The sequence below is a fragment of the Ambystoma mexicanum genome, chromosome 13, assembly GCF_040938575.1.
Source record: "Ambystoma mexicanum isolate Mex_15411 chromosome 13, UKY_AmexF1_1, whole genome shotgun sequence".
Lineage (NCBI taxonomy): Eukaryota > Metazoa > Chordata > Amphibia > Caudata > Ambystomatidae > Ambystoma > Ambystoma mexicanum.
This window is the reverse complement of record NC_090938.1, coordinates 145,384,218-145,405,790: the sequence shown is the minus strand read 5'-3', so window position 1 is coordinate 145,405,790 and position 21,573 is coordinate 145,384,218. Positions and strand designations below refer to the sequence as shown.

Below are 21,573 nucleotides of genomic sequence, written 5' to 3'. Positions count from 1 at the left end.
TTTTTACTTCCATTAAATGTCAATAGAATTTTGTTCATTCAACAGACACCATGCCTTCCGCAAAGTTGGAAATTATAGAAGATGACACACCACCCAGATGTCGAAGATTTGAATGTCGTCCGCGTATCTGTAATAGAAAATTCCTGATGAATGGAGAAGTGTGGCACTTCGCTTCAAATAAGCATTGGATAGAGGGGGAGAAATCGATGTCCCCTTTGATACACCATAACGCATCATGGTCTAAGTGGATTTATTTACCCCAATAGACACTCTCCGGAATATCCCCTGTTAAAGATTTTGGAGCCAAAACAGCACAGGGCCAACAATCCCAAATAGTGGAGAAGACCAAGGAAAATGGCATGATTGTCTCGGGAGGATAGCTGAGGGGCAACGTGCTCGCCTTGGAAGCAAGACAACACGGAGCAACACGTGTTAGGTCTGCGCCTATAAACTTCTGGATATTAGGCGCGCTTTAAATAACCAATCATATCATATCATATCATATCATATCAGAGACGGTTTGTTTCGAAAGCAGCTGAAAGAACTAACAATACATGTACTGCGTCCGTCAGCTAGAATTCTAATGTCATCCGTCATGGATATAACGCCCGTCATTGTGAGCCTGGTCTGAAACCCAGCCTGTTTATTAACCGTTTGCAAGCCGAGTCACCGTGATTAGCTAGCTTTCCAAAAGAGGAAGCCGTAAAATAGGCCCGAAATGTACTGGGTTGGTTGGGTCCTAGCTCTTTCTTTCAAGAAGAGGAAGTATCAATGAATGCTTCGGGGCAGGGGGATTTCACTGGAAAGCAACCATTTATAACCAGGTTCTTTTTAATTGGTCAATCAACAAAAGCAGAGTGTTTTTCTCTCTGATCATAATTCCCACCAGATGATGCGAGTACCTGAGCAAATCATGAGTGATTTAATGGTAATAGATTGCAAATACCTATACAATGCCCTATTAAAAGTTGTTGATTTTGTAAATGCCTAATTTATAGGAAATTAGGATGACACTACATATCATCGCCCTTTTCACTATGCCCTACTTCCCCTCCCCGCCTCTTATCTCGCCAAGATGTATGTCTCGCTCATTGTCTACAAATCTCAAACCTTGGAACACAGTCTGGCTCCTGGTCAGTCTCAATAACTTCATTGACTCTAACCGAGCCTCAGGCCTGGGAATCACTTTGTTTCTGGTAAAACACAATCTTTGTTCCGAAATGCTCAAATCTCGTTCCCGTGGACTCACCTGCCACAAGATCTCGGCGTCCTGCCACAGTGTTTATCTTCCTTGCAGTTCAGTCCTCTCTTCCTTTCCATGCCTGGCTGCAAGACCAGGATAACCGGATCGAGGGCACATTTCCGGAGTTAACCCGTGCTTAATGAAAACATGGGATTTCCTCATATTTAATTATGACTGACAATTAAACAGGGCTGAAAATATTAACTCTATTTACTAGGCGTGGGTGGATCTCGGCGGACTCATCGCACTTTATGAACATTGCGCATGCACTCTGGAGGGCGGCCAATTGATCAGAAGCAGAGTTTGGAGGCTGAGCCTGGGTGTATGGGTGCAGACCTGCATGCGTGCATCTGTGTGCACAGATGAGTGTGTATCGGCATATGCAAAGACCCACGCTGTCTACCTCGCGGAACCTGATTTACATGCCTTTGGTCGCGCCCCCGGTATCACCGGTTTGGATTACTTTTGGCATTGGTGGCTAGGAGAGAGATGGGACGCTAATGGATGTAGGGTTGTATGACCTGGGTGTGGTCCAGTTGCTATGTGACAACACTAGTGTAGAGACAACAAAGATGGGGCATGGGTGTGGTGTAAGGCTTGCGGGATAGGAGTGTGATAGATGAATAGCATGAGGGGAGGGTGGTGGTTGCAACGTGTGAGCATGGTGAGATGCCCGGCACTTGTGAGTAAAGTGTGATATATGTCGGCAATGTGTGTTAAATGTTAGATGAAAATGCACTGCATTAGCCAGGGATGGTGAGGGGTACATTTAGGTTGTGGGAGGCTCAGAACGCCAGATTAGATTTTTACAAGGGAGTATTTTCCTCCCTAATTTTAGAAGAAGGGAGTAAAAAGCCTTTACAGGACGTACACATTTAGCTCTCCCTACCAAATGCGATATTTTCAGGCAATTTAAAAGTAGCTTTCAATTTTTTTTTGTAAAACATACTTGCTTTTAACAGTGTTTTTATCATAAGTTAACTATGTTTTATCTTAAACGTCCTACACAGATCAGACAACACAATAGTAAAGCTCCTTTGTGTACCATGGGTTGTTGATGCCACTGGACTGGTCCCAACATCAAATCAGGCAGGCAGCAACAAAGGACAGTGTAACAGATTGGGGAGGGGGGAGTTTACATAAAAGTGCAATGTGGGTAGAAAGTAGTTGGAAGTTGGTACATGTTGGTGTGTGTACATGGCTTTATATAGAAACGCGTAGGTAGAACACAACTGCGCGATGTACAAAGAAATGCAGAGAGCGCAGTAGGAAATGGCAGTGACAAGTGGAAGAACCTGCGGTATGTTGTGTCCTGGAGAGGACACAGTTAACAGAGCCGTGTGGCTCCATCATAGAGTGTGTCTGCCAATGGGGATGCGTAATGCTCGCGCATGCGCATGGGGGAAGGCCCGTGTTTTGGGTTCACTTGGCTGGCACCACGAATAAAGGCAAGTTGAACCTATGTGGCTCCTGTCATAATTGCCACGGCGTGGCATTGCATGCATGCTAATTCACTCTTTGCATATGCCTGCCCAGCAGGAAGTGAATCTGTAAATACCCACGAAAGAAACAAGACAATGGCGACAAGGATTGGATTTCCTCTTCACTAACGACAGCCCCAGCTGCAGATATACATTGCAAGCCAAACCTCGAAGTGCAAAAAGGACACCAGATCACAGAGATGTCAGAAGGTGAGCCAACTGAGGAAGATGTGCGCAACGCAGCAGCCTTTTGCCAACCTGCGCCATTCGACATGGGCGATCTGCAAGCCCTGGGACAGTGCAGGGCGAGATGGATAATGAGGTTTGAAAACTATCTGCATGCCCATGACGAAACTACGTCTGACAAATTCGCCGGGAGCCTACTTGTGAATCTAGCTGGAAACGAGGTAGAGGACCTCATACCCACTTTCCCGGCAGAATAGGTAAAACGTAAGCCGGTCTCAAGGAAGCGCTAAGCACATAATGTGAACCACAGCACAACATTGATCACGAGAGGCACACCTTCAATACAGCATGCAGGTGAATCCATGGACGCCATCGCAACTCGTCTTTGCAAGTTAGTGTTGCACTGTGAATTCCACAATTTCACAAATGAGGAGGCCACCAGATTAAGGATCATAGAAGGATGCCTGTCGTCATCATTTAGGAAGAAACTGCTCTGAGAACTGCTTCCTCTGGCCACCATACTACAAATGTCCAGGACTGAATCCAGAGCAGCCACCCAAGCTTCGCAAATCGAAACCACCAAGGTCCTGTGAGGAGAACAAATATATCAGTTCTCCTAAGTGACTCAAAGTAGACACCCAAGTGCCAACACACCCAGGGGACTGGCCCTGTCTGGGAGGGGTTACCTGTATGGCCTCCCATTCCCCCATCAAGAAGGCGTGAAGTGTCTGCAACTCTCCACCTGGACAGCCACAAGGGTTCAATGTCACACCCTCCAAACAAGAGCCTAGTACATGCAGCACTGGCCCAGGAAGAGATGCTGGTGTGAGGCAAGACCTTGTAAGACATGTCAGACAAGTTACAGGAAGATCTCCATTGCCCTCACCCTCCGGGGAGATGATCCAGCACGACTATGCTTACATGATGAATGGCGTGACAACTTCACCTGAGGGCGACCTCAACCTGCTAGTAGGAGATCATCAGGCCAAATTGTTCATCGACACTGGCACCACTCTAAATAACATGTGCATGTCAGAATATCGCAAGATGATGTTTGCTCCACGTGGGGGAGTAACCTACCGGGCCGCCCCACTGCTCTCAAGATAAAGATCGCGGCAGTGACATATACCATGTGGAATTGTACTTTTTGACCGACTATAAATGGTTGCAAGGACCAAAAGTTCTAAAGATGCTGTGTGGTATAGCGAGCGGGGTGTTGCGGGGGAAACCACCGCGGCACACCCGCAAACCAAAAATGGTGCTGCACGGATTGCGGGGGAAACCCCTGCAGCCCCCATAGTATGTACATGTGTTCGCATGAGAAAGGTTCAAACTTTTGGTGGTTCGCACCCTTCTCATGCGAACATTCCGACCGCAGCAAAATCAGCCGTGGTCGGATCACTTAGAACCTACCATGAAACACAGATTCTCAGTAGTGCAAGCATTCCCAACTCTGTTGGAAGGCACTGGGTGTCTTAAAGGAGACCCTGTGACACTCCACATCAATGAATCCATACCACCCGTGGCTCAACACCCGAGGAGAATACTGATCCATCTACAAAACTGAAAAGGAGTCAACTTCCTCACTCAGCATGGCCCCCCAAGGGCATTAACTCCAAAGATTATCCTATCCTGGATCACACAAGGCAAGATGTCATGCCGAAGAAGGTGCGTCTAATTGAAGAGATATAAGAACACAGAACTGTAAGTGACTTTTGTTTTGCTTGCAAGGGGGAGATGTACTTAAGTGTTTTTTCTCTTGAAAGATGCACCAGCGGTGCGCACTGAAAAATATTTAAAATAAAAATGCACACCACGGATCGGGAAACAAAGTCCATTCTCGCTTTTCATGGCGGCCATTTAAATCAGTTAAAAAAGGTAAACCAAGAAAATGGCTGTCATGGAACAGGAAAAGGGACTACACGTCTCACACCACTCAAGGGTAATTCGGGGGGGGGGGGGGTTTCTCCCCCTGATAAATTGTTTAAATAATGGCTGAAAATGGTACATTTTAGAGCACACTTTTTAGAAAAATTGGGTAAAAAGACAAACAGTTTGTAATTGGGTTTTGTAGGGTAACTAGTGAAAAAAATCCAATAGATGCAAGTCACCAACAGTGCACAGGAGTGTTTCTCCAGCACAATATGTGCCAGTATAAAACATTTTCACACTGGCAGTGCCCACAGATTTCCATGCTGACTGCAACAATTTAGTGTATTTTCCCCATATAAGAACATACTCATGTTTGCTTTGTGCATACTGCCAGTAATGATACTATAAGAAATCATGCCTGTTTGCTCTGCCAATATATGGCAGTATCCCCACATAAGAACATACACAAGTTGGATTTATCATACAAAATGCCTGCCAAACTGGTCGTACTAAAAGGCCAGTCAAACTACATAATAACACTTTTCATGCTTGCTTTATCAAAGATGCCCAATACAAAATGTCATACCGCAATAAGAAATGGCTAGATTACGTGCATAAAAGTGACGGTCTTGCTTCATAATAACTCTTATCATGCTTGCTTTACCAACGATGTCCAATACAAAATGCCATACCACAATACGAAATGATTGAAGTGGCTGCATTGAAATGCCAATCTAGCTACATAATAAGACATATGCTTGTGTTACCAAAGATGCCTCATACAAAATGTCATTCCACAGTAAGAATAATACCACTGACCCTGCTTGCTTTAGCAAAGATGCCCAATACAAAATGTCATACCTCAATAAGTAATGGCTAGACCGGTTGCATAAAAAAGCAAGTCTTGCTTCATAATAACACTTATCATGCTTCCTTTACTGAAGATGCCCAATACAAAATGGCATACTAAAATAGAAATGGCTAGACTGGCTGCATTAAAAAGCAAGTCTATCTACATAATAACATAATAACACGTATCAAGCACTCTCTCATTCACACTAGCATCCATCCTCATTTATTCACCTAACAACACACGCATGCACGCATCCATACACATAATTAACATTTTAAAAAATGAACATAAACAAACTTAGCTTCTGCCTTGGGTCCAGAGGTTCCAGTGCTCCAGCCCCCTGCAAGCATGAACAGGAGTCAGGAAACTTCCTTGTTGATTGAATGATTGATATTTTATTTCTATCGCGCTCATACACAAGTGTTTCAGAGCACGACCAGGCAGGGAAAGGGAACAGGGGAGAACAAAAACAACGATCTTACTAGGCCCAGTGACATTGAGAACGTGCAAGTGCATGGTAGAGGGAGAAGGGGGAGAAGTGCATGGAAGGGGGAACAAAAGGAGAGTGCGGAGCGAGAAAGAAAAAAAACAAAAATAATAATAAAATAATAAATAAAAAGGCAACAAACAATGGGAGTGCAGCCAGCAAGTGGCAAGTGCTGGGTTTATGGCAGCAGGCCATGTAGGTCTGAAAGTGCAGGAAGCAAAGGGGAGGGCTGTATGGGTACAGATACAGACCCCAGTGCAGTGGGTGGCCGGTGGTAGTGCGTGAGGGTGGCAAGATGAGCAGGTACCTGGGCCCAGAGGACAGAGGGTGGCCAGGTGCATGGTGCCGAGGGAGAGCAGAATCAACAGGGGAGAGGGGAGGAGAAGGCAGAAGCAAAGAGGAAGGTTTTGAGGTGCTTCCGGAACCGGAGATGGTTCTCCTCAAGTTTTAGAGTGGCAGGGAGGCTGTTCCAGAGGGAGGCCCCAGCCGAAGACAGAGATCTACCCCCAGCTCGTTTCTTTGAGAAACGACTGACCCTGAGGGAGTTAGAGGTAGAGGAGCGGAGTGCTCGAGATGGGAGGTATTTGCGGAGGATAGCTGAAGGTATGTTGGACCCAGGCCCCAGAAAGCCTTGTGGTCAATGCAGAGGGTTTTGAATTTAATCCTTGCATCCACAGGGAGCCAATGGAGAGATTTCAGAGCTGCAGAGATACGATCCCAGGGCTTGAGGCCAAGGACAAGTCTTGCAGTCCTATTCTGGATAAGTTGTAAACGGCCGAGAGTAGAGGCAGGTAGATTAAGAAAGAGGCTGTTGCAATAGTCCAGCTTAGAGAGAACCAGAGCTTGGGCGACAGTGAGCTTCTGGGGGAATGAGAGGAAAGAAAGAATACCTTTGAGGAAGTGCAGTTGGAGGTTTTACTTTGTTGATAGATCAGCAATGTGGGCAGAGAAGGAGAGTGTGGAATCAAAGGTGACACCAAGGTTCTTGGCCTCGCAGGTGGGGTTATGAGGAGGGCCAAGGGAGGCCGGCCAGAGAGTGAGGGGAAAGGAAGGTGATGGTGTGCCAATGAGGAGGATCTCTGTCTTGCTGGCATTAAGACAAAGATCGTTGGCGGCACACCAATCTTGGATGGCAGTTAGGCAATCAGTGATGAGAGAGGTGGAGGAGGTGGCCGAGGGCAGCCTGAAAATGAGTTGATTGTCGTCTGCGTAGCACTGGAAGTTTGAGCAGAAAATGGCAATACAGCGGGCAAGAGTTACCAGGTATTGGTTGAAAAGCCAGGGCGGGAGGTTAGACCCGTGGGGAACACCACAGGTGGAGAGGAAGTCAGATGATAGGAAGGACCCAAGTTCGACCTGGGAGGGTCGATCAGAGAGGAAAGAGGTCAGCCAGGCCAGAGCAGAGCCTAATCGGTGATGCCCAAGTTATCCCGGAGACGGTTGAGCAGGATAGTATGGTTGACCGTGTCAAAGGCAGAGGAGAGATCAAGTAGGATGAGAACAGAGGGAATGCTAGAGTCAAGGTTGGAAAGCAGATCTTCACGGATGTTCAGGAGAGCAGTTTTTGTGCTTCTGCCAGATCTGAAGCCAGACTGATGGTCATGGGGACAGCCAACAGAATCAGAATGAAGGTTTAGCTGAGAGATGGCCAGCTTTTCAAGGAGTTTGCCTAAGAAGGGGGTAATGGAAATTGGGCGATAGTTGGCCGGACAAGAGGGATCCGCTGTGGGTTTCTTGAGGAGAGGATGCACAAGGGAGTGCTTAAGAGGGGAGGGGAAGGATCCTGAGGCAAAGGAGTGGTTGCAGAAGTCGGCAAGGGCCGGAGCGAGGGTATCAATGTGGTCCTTGAGAGTTTTAGAGTAACAGGTATGAACCTGTTTTGACGAGGCTTTCATAGATCGGACTTGTCTGGCGACCTCATCAGGGGAGAAGAGAGGAAAGGAAGAGAAGGAGGGTGGCTGGAGGAGGGTCAGTGAGTACCGACGGACAGGGGAGAGGAGAGGGGGTGGAGGAGAGTGTGGACAGGATGTCCTAGGTTTTTGAGATAAAGTGTGAGGCCAGGGCATTGCAAAGAGCCTGAGAGGCAAGGTTAGGGGTAGAGACTGCAGCATGGTTGGCCAGCTCCTTACAAATTTTAAAGAGTTCGGCCGAGCTGATAGATGCCGCACAGACACGGGCTTGAATGTGGACTCTCTTCTTGGTACGGACAGAGAGACGGTATTGCCTTTGGAGAAGGCGACAGGCCAGTTTGTCAGAGGATGAGCAGGAATCCCTCCATTTTCTCTCAGCCGCCCTACACCTACGTTTAAGTGTAGCTAGGTCGGAGTCATACCAGGAATTGCACTTGGCTTTGGATCCTCATGACAGGGTCTATGCCTTATTGGGGTGTATTCTCTTTTATAGAAAAGACCCCGCTCTTATTTAAGCCCTTCCCAATTTCTCTGGGCCAAACGGACTGTGCCAACACTTTTATAGAAATGTGTTTCTAGGACCAGCATGGGAATATATCTTTTAAGAATAGGCAAGGCAAGTAATCCCTATTGCAAATCCTGCTGGTGCTGGTGCTGTCTTCAGGGCACTTAGGTTTTTGTTCATATTCTGGTTTTCACACCCTTAACGGTTTGCCGTAATGTACAATCTTTTTAAGCATATAGTTCTATGCTGTTAGTCGCAATGAAGAAAGATGTACACACAAAATTGATTGTTGAATTGATGTTTGGAACATTTTTAACGTTGTATATTGGAATTGTCAAATTGGTATGATAAATATTAAAATATGTGTATTTTCTGATAATTAAATGGTGAAGTGCCCTTTTGTTTGGGTTTAAGAATGCAAAAAATTAAGTACATATACATCTAAGTTGACTCACTCTGTCCGGCAAGGGAAGGAAGCTGATTAGTGGGATTTCTTGGAATTGGTGTTTCATTATCCTCACCCACTCAGCCCCTAAAAAGAGGATAGGCACAGCTCACGTAAAACTCAATCCTCATGACAGGGGCAAGAACATCAAGAGTATCAGAAATAGAAGAATAGAGAGAAGACAGGGCTGTGTCAGGGTGTGAGTCAGCCAGAGGAAGAGGGGGTGGGGAGAAGGTGGAAACAAAAGCCTCGACTGACACACGCTTCATGGGCCGGATGTCCAGGAAGGTAGGTGGCAGTGTTGGGGTAGGCTTGGCTTGGGGGGAAGAGAGAGAGAGATGAGAGGAGAGGAGGTAGTGGACATTCCAGGAGAGGGGAGTGGAGAGAGGGATAGATAGGAGGAGGCTAGAGGAGATCAAGACATCAAGTGTGTGCCCTGCAGAGTGCTTTGGGCCAGATGGTAGGATGGAGAGGGAGAGGGAATCGCAGAGGTCGCGAAAGAGCAATGTTGAGGTACAGGGAGAATCAAGGTGAATGTTGAGGTCACCAAGGAGGAGGAGTTGAGTAGTTGAGGCCAGGAGAGAGGAGGAGAGGGCAGCCCACTCAGAGAGAAAAGAGGTGATTTGACCAGGGGGCCGGTAGAGAGTGGCAACAGTAAGAGAGTGGCTAGGAGAGATTGAGAGCCTGCAAACGAGGCATTCGAAAGAGGAGTAGATCTGAGTGGGAATTATAGTAGCAGGAATCCACTCAGGAAAGATCAAGGCTACACCCCCTCCAGGGCGAGTGGATCTTGGTGCGGAGAGGATCTTGTAGCCATCAGGGAGGAGAGTGTCAAATCTCGTGACAGAGCTGGCCGTGAACCATGTCTCTGTAAGACCAAGAACATCAAGGTCAAGTTCTTCAAGGAGGTGGCAGATGTCAGAGGAGTGTTTGACAGCAGAGCGAGAGTTGAGAGTGGCAAGATGAAAAAGGTTGCCGACCTTAAAGACCTTCCGGGGAGGGGTACAAATCAGAGGTACGCCCTGCGGAGTTGTGGAGGTAGCCAGAAGATGGGCAGAGGAGCGAAGAGTGGGCAAGGTAGCCAAGGAATGAGAGGAGGGGACAGCCGGAGAAGAAAGGAAGTTGATGAGGCGAGGGAAACGCCTATCGAAGAGGAGGAGATTTGCCTGGGGACCTTGGACCATGACAGTGCCATTTAGGTAGACGTTAAGGATGACTCTGGAGGAGTCAAAAGAAGCCATGAGGATTTTCCAGTGAATGCCACCATTTATGGGAGAAGAGGAGACAGGACAGAGCACAGAGATCATATGGGGGGTCCATAGATCAGGCGAAGGAACAAAGAGGATGTCGGTGAGGGTCTGTCTGGAAGATGCGCTGGTATAGGTATCAGCAATAGGGAGACCAGGGTTGGAGGCCAAGATATCCTTTTTAAACTTCTTCTTTCCAGACCTAGTGAGAAGGGAAGGATAGTTGATAGAGAAGCAGTTTGAAAGATGGGAGAAACAGATAACGCCATGAGTATGAAGAGAGGAGGCATGGGGAGGAGAAAGCCGGTGCAGCGGTATGGAACAGTCACTGGGCTAGCAGGATTACAATCAATGGGCAAAGTTGAATGCAGAATTACTCCCAAGTTTGACTTTCAAGTTAAATGCAGAATTACACCCACATTTGACTTTCAAGTTAAATGCCAAATACACCCAAGTTTGACTTTAAGGATAGATGAAGGTCCTGTAGTTAAGGAGACAAGAGGGAGTCAGATGGTCAGGCTGAGTACAGACACGACTACAATTTGAGAACATAACAAGGAGAGCTGAAGGAGTACCAGCAGAGTAGGTAGTGCAAAGGAAGTCCGAAAGGAGGGACTAATCACAGCAGAATGTGTGTTCCTGCACACATGTGCAAGGGGCTCAAGCGTGGGTCCGGAGACGCTCCACTCCAGTTTTCTCTGTCTGTATGTGTGAGGAGGTGCGTTCCCCAGCCAGCATTTCCAATGAGCCATGCGCGGCTGGTGAAACAAACGCCCCCAGCCTTGCATGCCTCTTTGAGCTTGTGCGGCTGCAGAAATTTAACTGTGAAAGGGAAACACAGTTTCCCTTTCACAGTTAAGAGCACTTCCTCAGCTGAAAAGAACAGCTGAGGGAGTGCTCGTATTTTACTCTGGGCTGGATCCTCCTTAATGGGTGAGTTGGGGCCAAGACCTAGTCGGTGGACGAGCCGCCCCTGGTAGACAAGTACTGAGTAATATTTGTAATGTCGACAATCGCATTCCAATTTAGGATTGATCCTATGTCCCTTTGCTTGGTGCAGACAAATCCGAGGCAGAGGAAGCTTCACTCCGCTGAAAACGTCTACCAATTATAGCTGCTCCCAGAGGCCATTTTATCCACCGGACACCGCCCCAACATGGCTGCCACATTGCAAACAACTCATTGGGCCTTCTGGGGATTCCGGGGATTATAACGTTGGCTTTGTGCCAGAGAGTAAAGCTCAATACAATGGTAGAAATAACATTATTATTATTATCATTATTAACAATAATAATACAAAAACATTTTGTTTTCCAGGCGCGCATTCATCACTTGGAAGATCACAGATAGATTTTTCATTAGCAAATTATGTTTACGATGGCTATAGTGCGGATGACCTCCATCTTGAGGCAATAAACACAGGACACCAACCATAGCAGTTTCTGATAGTTGACATTAGCCCCTCAAAAGAATGGAAGAAGCGTAATAACTGTAGTACCCACACCTCTTATGTTCTTCGTTGCCCACATACGTAACCCTAGAAGATAATGTGGACAAAATGGCTGTCGTTTTTGTTCTCCCGTCAGTGCAGCGAATGTTGAGCCCATGGTGTGTACGGCAAGTAGTTATTTTTCAGCGCGGTACTTGCTGACGGCATCCAGTTCCCAGGGGGAATAGATGGCTGGTGCACTGAATTCTACAGCGGTCAAGGTTTTAGGGGCTCTTGGTAAAATGGCTGACATGTTGGGTTTCCCTAGTAAAAGGAAGCCATGTGATCACACCCTCGCCCGCTCCGTAAAGTCATCCATTGACTATAGGTTGGTTTGGGAGTGCTTGATTTCTCTTCTGAGGCCTGAGGGCAGCTCCAAATGGGCCTGCTAGACCCACTGCTAAAAGCCAACGCTTTTAGCAAACAGTTTGGGCTTTTGTGTAGGCATGGGATAGGCGTTTGCCAAGCATGTAAATAATGGAACTTCCCGGCCATAAAACCGCAACCGCTGGAAAATAGAGTGATTACCTGGGCACATGCCAGCATCTGGCAAATGCTTATCTAATATCTCAAGCCGAAACTGTTGGCGTTGCCATTGCTCCTTTTTAACAGGATTTCAGTGGAAGCAAGTGATACAAATTAAGTGATTGAAGGCACACTTCGTTAAGACATTTATATAACGCCAGTAGCCATGTACAGCTGCAATTAAGCCATTGACTCTCCGCCGACTGCCTAGAAAAAACACTGGCAGGCTATAGTTTTATGACGCAGCCAGCTTAAAGAGGTCATAGCAAGGTGTGTTTAGGGCTGGGAGGGGCAGTTAGTGGGAGGCAATGGCCGTAGGGGTTAGCATGGCCAAGGGCAGTCAATGGGTGGGTAAATAACCAAACAGAGCCCACAGGCTGTGCGTCCCTCCTCACATGTCATCACTCCCCTAGCCGTACTCCAACGCAATAGTTTTGGCTCCTATGTGGCACTTAAGCGTCACCTAACAGCCCAAACTAAAAATCCTGCAAATGGCCATTGCCGCAAAGGAGGATTCCTCTATTTTCTGGCTGGATAATCATTTAAATTCGCCGTTGATCTTTTATTCTTGGTGCTTCAGAATCATAATGATTCACGGCTTCGAACCCTGATGGTGTCGAACAGACGAGGACCGTCAAAATCTTGGCAGAAATATATGTGCTCCCTACCAAGGGTGGCGCGTGCAGCGAAGCTCTCTGTAGACCCATGAATAATTCAGCTCGCTGGGGCACCTTGGGCTTGTGCCAGTGATTCATATGTGTGGCTTGAGAAGATCAAGATATTTATGGTTTATTAAATAGGAACATTAAAAATGTATCCAGACATTGTCAAAGTACAATCATTACAATAGAATGAATGCACAGGATATAGGTCCACCTCCCATTATTGAGAAATTGATTATTCTTTACCATTCCAACTATTCTCGAAGCGCAAATTGGACAACATTCGTTAGTATGTAAATGAATACTTCTTGCTTATTACAATATATGTATAGTATGCAAAGGTCCTCTATTCCATCATATTGTATAACTGTATTATAGAAATTACCATTTTAATTGTTCTTGTATATCGCACTCTAATTTGATATATTACCTCTCTTTTTTTCCTATTTCTTCCATTTCATATCCTGAAACTTGATTATCATATAATATCCCTATGAATCTCTTACTTCGGCCGCAGTGACACAAGTTTTGTATTGACAAGTAATGATTGAGGTTGCCCGTTTCCCAGTTCTCCACTTGGCGGAAGCCCCCATCTTATTCGGTTCTTCTCCAGTGCCATAACTCAGTCGGGCCGTGACTGATTTTTCTGCGGCCGCTCTTCTCCAGCCAATTCTCAGAGACACGCTGGCTTTCCAACCCTAGATTACTTCTCATCAATGCTCCTCGAGCGCTGACATTTATTCCCTGATACCTGCGGGCTACACCGACAATGGAGAACGTGATCCTAATGTGAAAACGGCACTCTGCGCGGGCTGGTAGAGCGCGCTCATTCCATGTTATCGCTTCCCAAGTATGAACTCAATTTTACAGCAAGTGTACCAGTTCCTTGTTGGGGTGAGTCTGAACATTTTATATCCACAAGTCTTCCAGGTTTTTGATATCCTAAATATGCCCGTGCTTAAAATGTTGGGAGTAAATGATATCCAAGATAAAAATAAATGTAAGGCAATAGTTACACAGTTGATGAATCCCCCCATTTTTTTTCCAAGTCTGCAAACAAAATGGAAGGCAGAGCAGGCAATTGGGGTTGTTATGTTAGTTACTTATATCCCGCCAGGATAGGCGTTAGTAACCAGAGGTCCTACCTAAACCCGAATCTCCGAGAGGAGACAGTCATGAACACCTGCCGCTGACTATCCAATGGGACCTGCAACAGCACACAACACGCGTGCACTGAGGAATTGATGGCAACCACTAATGGCAACTGCAAGGACACCTGGGAGGACTGGGGTTTTGCTGACCCAGATTGTCCCAAAAAATCTACCACCCAAGACATGGATTTGAATAAACGTCCTCCCTCTTCACAGTTATTATTATGTTGCGTCAAAGTGGTGAAAATATGGCATGAATGGGAATGTTATTTGTACATTAAATTGCAGTAACAACTGAAGCAAATGTATCGTCGGTTGTAATTCATGGCAATGTGTTAGTTTGGGATATGCCAAGTTGAGTTTTTTTGCGGGTGGGATTGGGTGCTTTTCTTTAACTTATAACTAGTGTTCTCTTGTGGAGTGTTTCTGGTGTCATTCGGACGATAACCTGCAAGAAAGTTTGTTTCAAATTAGTGAGGTGCCTTGGTTGCTCTCTTATATTTTGGGTGGTTCATTTCAGGGGTGCCAAGTTTTTGGTGCCTTAGAGTTGCACCTAGAAGTGCTTGTTTGATCATTTTGTTTAGTGTGTGTGTGTATGTGTTGGTTGGGCCTAATGATGTGAGGGCCTAGTAAAAAACAGACCAACACAGAAAAAAAGTGTTCTAAATGTTTTTTCCAATTGCATGTTTTTTTCAAGAAATGTTCCTTTAGCCAGGAACTGGTTGGCTTGAACATTTTGGCATATGTACTGTTATAATGTATTGTATTGGAACTCTGCAGGATGACTCCTATGTCACAGAGTGTGTTTGCACACCCCAGGACTCTGCTGCTCTCGTTTTGCATTAGAGCGAGCTTTCATGCGTTTGGAAAGAAAAAGTCCTTATTGTGTGTATGAAGTTTGCATTCCTCAAGTAATTTATTTATTTATTTATTTTTTATTTTGGCATTTATAAAGTGCCCGTAGCCCAGAGGCATCTCGGCGCTGTTACTTAAGAAAATAGTTACAGAGTTACAGTTACATTTCAACAGTGATGTCACTTAGTGCAGATGCAGAGCAAATATTCAATAGAGTGGTACAAATGAGCAATTGACTAGGTGTACAAGGTAATGATGGCATCACTGTTGTGGCAAGCTTGTCTCATTGTTGGGAATCTAGACTGAAGAGTCTGGTTTTCATGTTTTTTCGGAATGACCGTAAGGAGGGGTCGTTTCTTAGTTTAGGTGGCAGAGTGTTCCACAGTTTAGCTGCTATTACTGGGAAACTGGATCCGCCTGCTTTCACTCTCTTGAATCTCGGCACGGTTACGAGGTTTGTGTATGTGGATCGGGTAGGTCTATTGGATTGGGACCTAACAATTTGGTTGCTCAGGCATGCAGGTGCATTATTGGACAGGCATTTGTAGGTGAGGGTGAGAATTTTGAATGTAATCCTATCCTGGATTGGAAGCCAATGGATGAGACGTCTAGTCGATGATGTATGCTCATGCTTTGGTATATTCAATGCTGCCCTGATAGCGTTATTTTGAACTACTTGGAGTTTTTTAATGTTTCTGAGACCAGTGCCTGCGAATAGTGAGTTGCAGTAATCTACCCTGGATAGGATCAATGCTCTTGCTAATGTGCTAGAGTTATCTGTGGAAAGGAAGCTTCTGCTAGATCAAATAAGTTTAGAAGTATAGGTTGTGGATGAGACAGTAGCATTGACTTGCCTGTTTAAGGTAAGGGAGGAGTCGATGTAGACACCCAATGTTTTTATTTCTTTGGCGACCTTTGTTTTGTTGCCATCTATATTGAAGGATTCATATTGTTTTGGCAAATTGTCTAGCTTGGATTTGTTTCCTATTAGGATTAATTCCGTATTGTCATTGTTGAGGCATAATTCATTTTGGCCATCCAAGCCTGGATGGCCAGGTAGATTTTGTTGATCTTGTGTCTCTCTGTGTCATGGCAACCAGAAATGGGTATAAGTATGTGCGTATCATCCGCGTAATTGGCGTATGTAATACCCATATTGTCTAGTTTGTCGAATAGTAACTTTGTGAAGGCGTTGTACAAAGTTGGTGATACTCAAGAGCCTTGCGGTACGCCACATGTTACTGGGATTGGGGTTGCCATCGATGTGGGTGAGAAGACTCTTGTTGTACGGTTGGAGAGGAAAGATTCGATTCAGTTGATGGATTGAGGGGAGAAGTGAACTGCAGTTTCGAGGTGGTGGCATAAAATGTTATGGTTAACCATATCGAAAGCTGCAGAGAGGTCTAGAAGTAGAAGGATGCAGAGATCCCCCCTGTCTCTGAATTGATCCATTTGTATTTTTAAGTCTAGTAGAGCTGTCTCCGTGCCATGCCCAGGTCTAAACCCAGATTGTCTTAGTCCTTGGAGTTTGTTTGTTTCAGGAATTATTGGATCTGCAAGTAGGCTGCACACTCAAGTATTTTTAGTAGGAAGGGGACTGTGGTGATAGGAAGGAAGTTTGTTGGGATATTCGGGTCGAGGGTGGGTTTTTTAATAGTGGTAGTACCCAGGTTTCTTTTAAATCCTCTGGTATGGAGCTGGTTGCAAATGAGTTGTTGATAATTAAGGTGATAAGTGGAGCTAGTTCATGTGCACATTCTTTTATCAATGTGGCAGGACAAATGTCGCCTTTACATCTGGATGGTTTTAATCCTTTGTTGATGGTTTCTTCAGTGGACACTGGTCTGAACGTAAATGTGTTAGTCATTGGGGGTTTTGGAGTTGGAGGTGTCGGTGGGTAGGAGAGGTCTAGGTTAAGTTTAGATTTGTTTTCTTCAATTTTACTTTGCAAAAGGGACATTTCATCTGCTAGTGCGTTTAGCACATTGGTGCACCAGTGTTGGTCTTTGATAGAATGGTCCGGGGGTGGGGCAGGTGATTCCAACTCACAGAGAATGGCGAATAATTATCTAGGGGTGAATGGCCGTTCTGGATTGTAGTGTTATATAAGTTACTTTTGGCATCAGAGACGGCTTCCTTATAGCTGCTAGCTAAGGTCTGGAAGAGGGCTTTGTCTGTCGGTGTTGGGGATTTTTTGCCAGCTGCATCTTTTAGACGCTCGCAAAGTTTGTAGGTCTGATGTGAACCATGCATTGGTGTGAATTTTAGGTTTAGCTTTTTTGGATTTCATAGGTGCGTCTTTTTCCACAGCTGTGAGCTTGGTTGTGTGGTATCCCTACATATTATCCCCCCAAAAATATTGCCATATATATGGTCGTCTGGAACGCTATAGGTGATATTTTTGGGGGGGATAATTTGTGGGAGCAGGGGTTGCAGGGGTATTCCCCGCACATTTAAAAATAATGCGGGGATTGCGGGGGTGTCCCCCGCAGGGTCCGTCCCTCAGTATCACTGTAAAAATATGGTGATATTTTTGTATCGCAATATTTTTGCGGGGATATTAACACATGGAACCGGTTGTGTTATATACCTTGACAAAAGATGATGGATCTTCTTCCAGATAGGTAGCTTTAGTTATGGGTGCTAGTAGAGGGAGCATGTTGTCGCAATTGATGTTTTTTAGACTTCTGGATTGTAGGAACGGATGAGGGTATTATCGTAGGTTTGCATAAAATGTAAGTTAAGAAGATTATGATGTTATGATCAGGCCAAGGAGTTGGAGAGTGTGAGATAGTATCTGTGTTGCAGTTGATGTCGGCGATCCAATCTAGGGTGCAGCCTTTTTCATGAGTGGGTGTAATGGAACACTAGTACCTTCACGCTACTTTTTCAGCACAATGCTAAGACAATATTGAATCATCAGACATGTAGCCCACGGCGCTGTACATGCTATAAACAGGGACTTCAAATAGCCGAGAAACAGGCCCTCAGGTGATACATTTCAAACCTTGAAAAAAAAATTGTTTTTATAGGATGACTAAAATGTTATTGAAACGCTTTACTCTTCAAACTATTTTGTAATTACTGCAACCCAAAATTGTTTTGTTTAACCCCTTAACTGCTGAGCTTTAATCAAGCCTATGCAAAAAGGACACACATATTCATCCTTAGTACTTAAAGGGGTTAAGACTGCAGCGTAAGATCATTATAATTCCAGTACCTCAATGATAATTAGTACATCTTTTCTGTCTTGACATGGCACTGTCACTTTCACAAGAGAAGGAAGAAGGGTTCAGGGCCGCTTTGCTTGATGCCTTCCTTCGTCTATTGCTGACTTTTGATCTAAGCAAGAATGGCTGACTCGGCATCAGTGTTTTTTTGCATTTTCTGTAACCAGTAAAATAAGTTTCACTCAGCTTATTGTGAAATTCCCCAACAAAAGATTTACACAAGATTTAGCGTACTCTATCTATGCATGGAAGCCACTAAATTGAGTTTTTTCCTCACATGAACTAATGAATATAGCAAACATTGTATCTTTCTGAGCAACAAAGTTATGCACGACATATTTTAATGTAGAGAAGTTAGCACCCAGGACGGGGGAAGCAACCAATCACGGTGGTAGGATCGCAGGATAAATCTTATGATCCAAGCCCGCGTTTCATGCAAACTGACGGCAGCTTCTCCTGCCCCGCTCCATCATCTCCCCCCCACCTTCCCTTTCCATACATTTTCTTGTCCCGCCAACCACCGGCCCACTTCTTACTGCAGTGGCCGCGCTCGCCTCCTCCGGTTTGCTGCGTCTCCTTGCTGGTCCATCATGGAAATGGAAGAGAGTCTACTCTTGGAGCCCCGTCTTCCAGCTCCGCGGCGGCCATCTTGTGTATTTATTTTCTGGCAATTAACGGGACGCTGTTGGCCGACCCATTCCTTGAAAGAAAATACATTGCTCTTAGCACCCCGGGTTACCGGATTGGCAACTCGGGGTGCTAATATCAATAATCACCCGTTCCACAGGCTGGAATGGGTGGTAACGGCAAAAGGCCTTAAACTCATGCGCCGCCGTTACCACTTGTTCCAACCCGTGGAACAAGTGATTATTGCTTAATGATTTTACATCTGTATAGAATGCTGAGAAAATAATTGTATATGTACCCATTTTTTACCCAAAAATTAGAAAGTTCAGGTTTTTTTCTCCATGGCTTCACAATTAACGGGAATTGTACATGTCTACTTTGACACCCATGTAGTTTGATGGTGCCAACTCTGTCTCGGGGATGCGTTTGAGCTTCTTGGATGTAAAGCATAGTCTTCATTGTGACACCTGCTCCTTCTTTGTCGGCAGATTTGGTGCCATTTTTACACAGTGCAATGATTCTCCTCCAGCGCAGATGAGGCGGCCATCTGCCTTCTGTTTTTGTGCGGTGCGGCCGCAGAAAGACGCCGCCATCAAGCGTTCATCGCGGGAACAAAGACGCGAGATTTGCTGGACGTTTGCATTCAGTTCCTGATGCACCTTCAGGGACCTAATTGTGGCAATTCGGAATTCTCGCACCCCCAAAATTCAGAAACCCTGCAGATACAGGAGAGGACCACCTTAGATGCTAATACTTAAAAAAAAAAAGTTGGAAATTAGGGGTTAAAAAGATGTTTATGGTGTTTTGCATTTAAATAGTGACTGCTTCCAAGCGCCCTACCAAACTGTAAATTAACAGACATAGCAAAAGAGGAGGGTTTGGCCAGTCCCACAGAATAGTGTGATCACCATTTCATCAGAGGCCCCCCCGACGGATTACAGATTATCTATTGTATGAGGGAAGTGGTCGAATGAGGTGAGGGTGGGATTGAGATTCAACTCTGGGAGGACATTGGAGAGGCTTAATACTTATTAGCTTTGACCCACAACACACGATCTCTGCGTTCTCATACAGAAGCAAGTCAAACTGTCTGCTTCAAGTACACCTTGGCTTACGTTAGGGTAGCGCAGGCTGAGCTTTAATGCTTATGTTTGCAGGAGGTGCCAGTGCTTCAGACTTCAAAAGTCACAGTTTGCTTTCAGGGTCAGACTGGGACAAGAAATAGGCCCGGTCACCCAAAAAAAAGAGGCCCGCCTCTCGCCTCATGACCCTTGACCTCTGATGACATCACCGGAAGTGATGTCATTTGACCCCACCCCAAAGTGCCATCCCGGGAAGGGATGAACACTACCTTTCACCCCTTGACAAAACAGGAAGTGTCATCAAATAGCATTGTTCCTAAGTACACTAAATGACTGTGAATCCAAGCAGACGTCCAAGGCCAAATGATTATATGTTATTGTATAGCACTTACGCTTAAGCTCTTTTTTATGGAACAAATATGAATACAATATCACCCAACCTGTGTTGGTCACATTTATCGACCTAAGAAGGATGAAAGGCTTTTTCAAAAAAACAAAAACAAAATTGGAAAAACAAAATTCTTTATTTTTTCAATTCTTTTTTTCAAAACCGGCCCAGTCATGTCCAGAAACCGGCCCCCACACCCCAGGGTCCATTTCGGCCCGGCCACGGGCCGAAAGGCAGAGGGGCCACTCCGACCCTGTTTGCTTTGCATGATTTAAGGAACTCAAGCTCCAGGCAAGGTACCCTAGAAAACCAAATATAGAAATGTGTTATTTAAACCGCTAACCATTAAAAGTAAAAAGTGAGGATTGAAAGCGCTTGCCGGTGGATGGAGCTCTACGTTGGGAATGGGCGATTGCCCCCTAGTGTACGATTTGATTGTAATAATAATGCATTATATAGCGCTTTAATCTAAGGCTTTGAAGCCAGATTCACGTGGCTTATGGACTTTTTACAAGAAATTTGGGGATCTACGCACTGTACCCATCCTTCCATCATCATTTTCATATTTACATTACCTATTTACATTTCTTTCCTCCACCTTTCATTCACTGTCCTCCCTCTAATCTCCCTATCTCTGCCCATGCTCGCAATCTAGGCCTTCACTTTGACTCCTCCCTCTCCTTTTCCCACCATATTTCTCTCACCTCTCGCGCCTGTCGCTACCACCTCTTTAATATTCGCAAAGTCCGCTCCTCTCTCACTTTTCATGCTACTAAACTTTTAATCTCCTCCCTTATCTTCTCTCGCCTCTTCTACTGCTCCTCCTTACTCTTTGGACTTCCTGCTTCTCATCTCGCCCCCCTCAAATCTATCTACCACTCTGCCGTCCGTACCCTCTGTCTTCTTACCTCCGAGACTCCATTTCTGCTTCCCTTTCCTCTCTTGGCTGGCTCCCCTTTCACTCCCAACTTAAATTTCATTTCCTCTGTTTAGTCTTTAAATCTCTCCATGACCTTGCTCACCCTTATCTCTCCTCTCTCCTCTCTTTCTACACTCCGTCCCGCTCCCTTCGTTCAGCTGACCACATCCTTCTCAATGTTCCTCCTTCCCCGTGTGCCCCCTCCCATTTCCGCTCCTTCCAGCTCCTAGCCCCCCTGCACTGGAACTCCTTACCTCTCTTAATCCGCTCTACACCTACCTTCTCCTCCTTCCGCACTTCCCTGAAATCTCTCCTTCTCCATCCCCCACCATGAAACCATCCCCGCTTCTTGCTCCCCCTCCTTCCTTTGTCTCTTCCCTATGTTCCTCTACCTCCCATTCCCTTCACCCACCCCA

At 45.6% G+C, this 21,573-nt stretch overlaps 1 protein-coding gene across 4 annotated transcripts in view; it reads left to right on the top strand.

Annotated features, from left to right (window-relative positions):
* PACSIN1 (protein kinase C and casein kinase substrate in neurons 1) overlaps positions 1–21,573 on the top strand; it is a 363,469-nt gene that overhangs the window by 185,923 nt on the left and 155,973 nt on the right. The gene's annotated exons all lie outside the window — the stretch shown is intronic.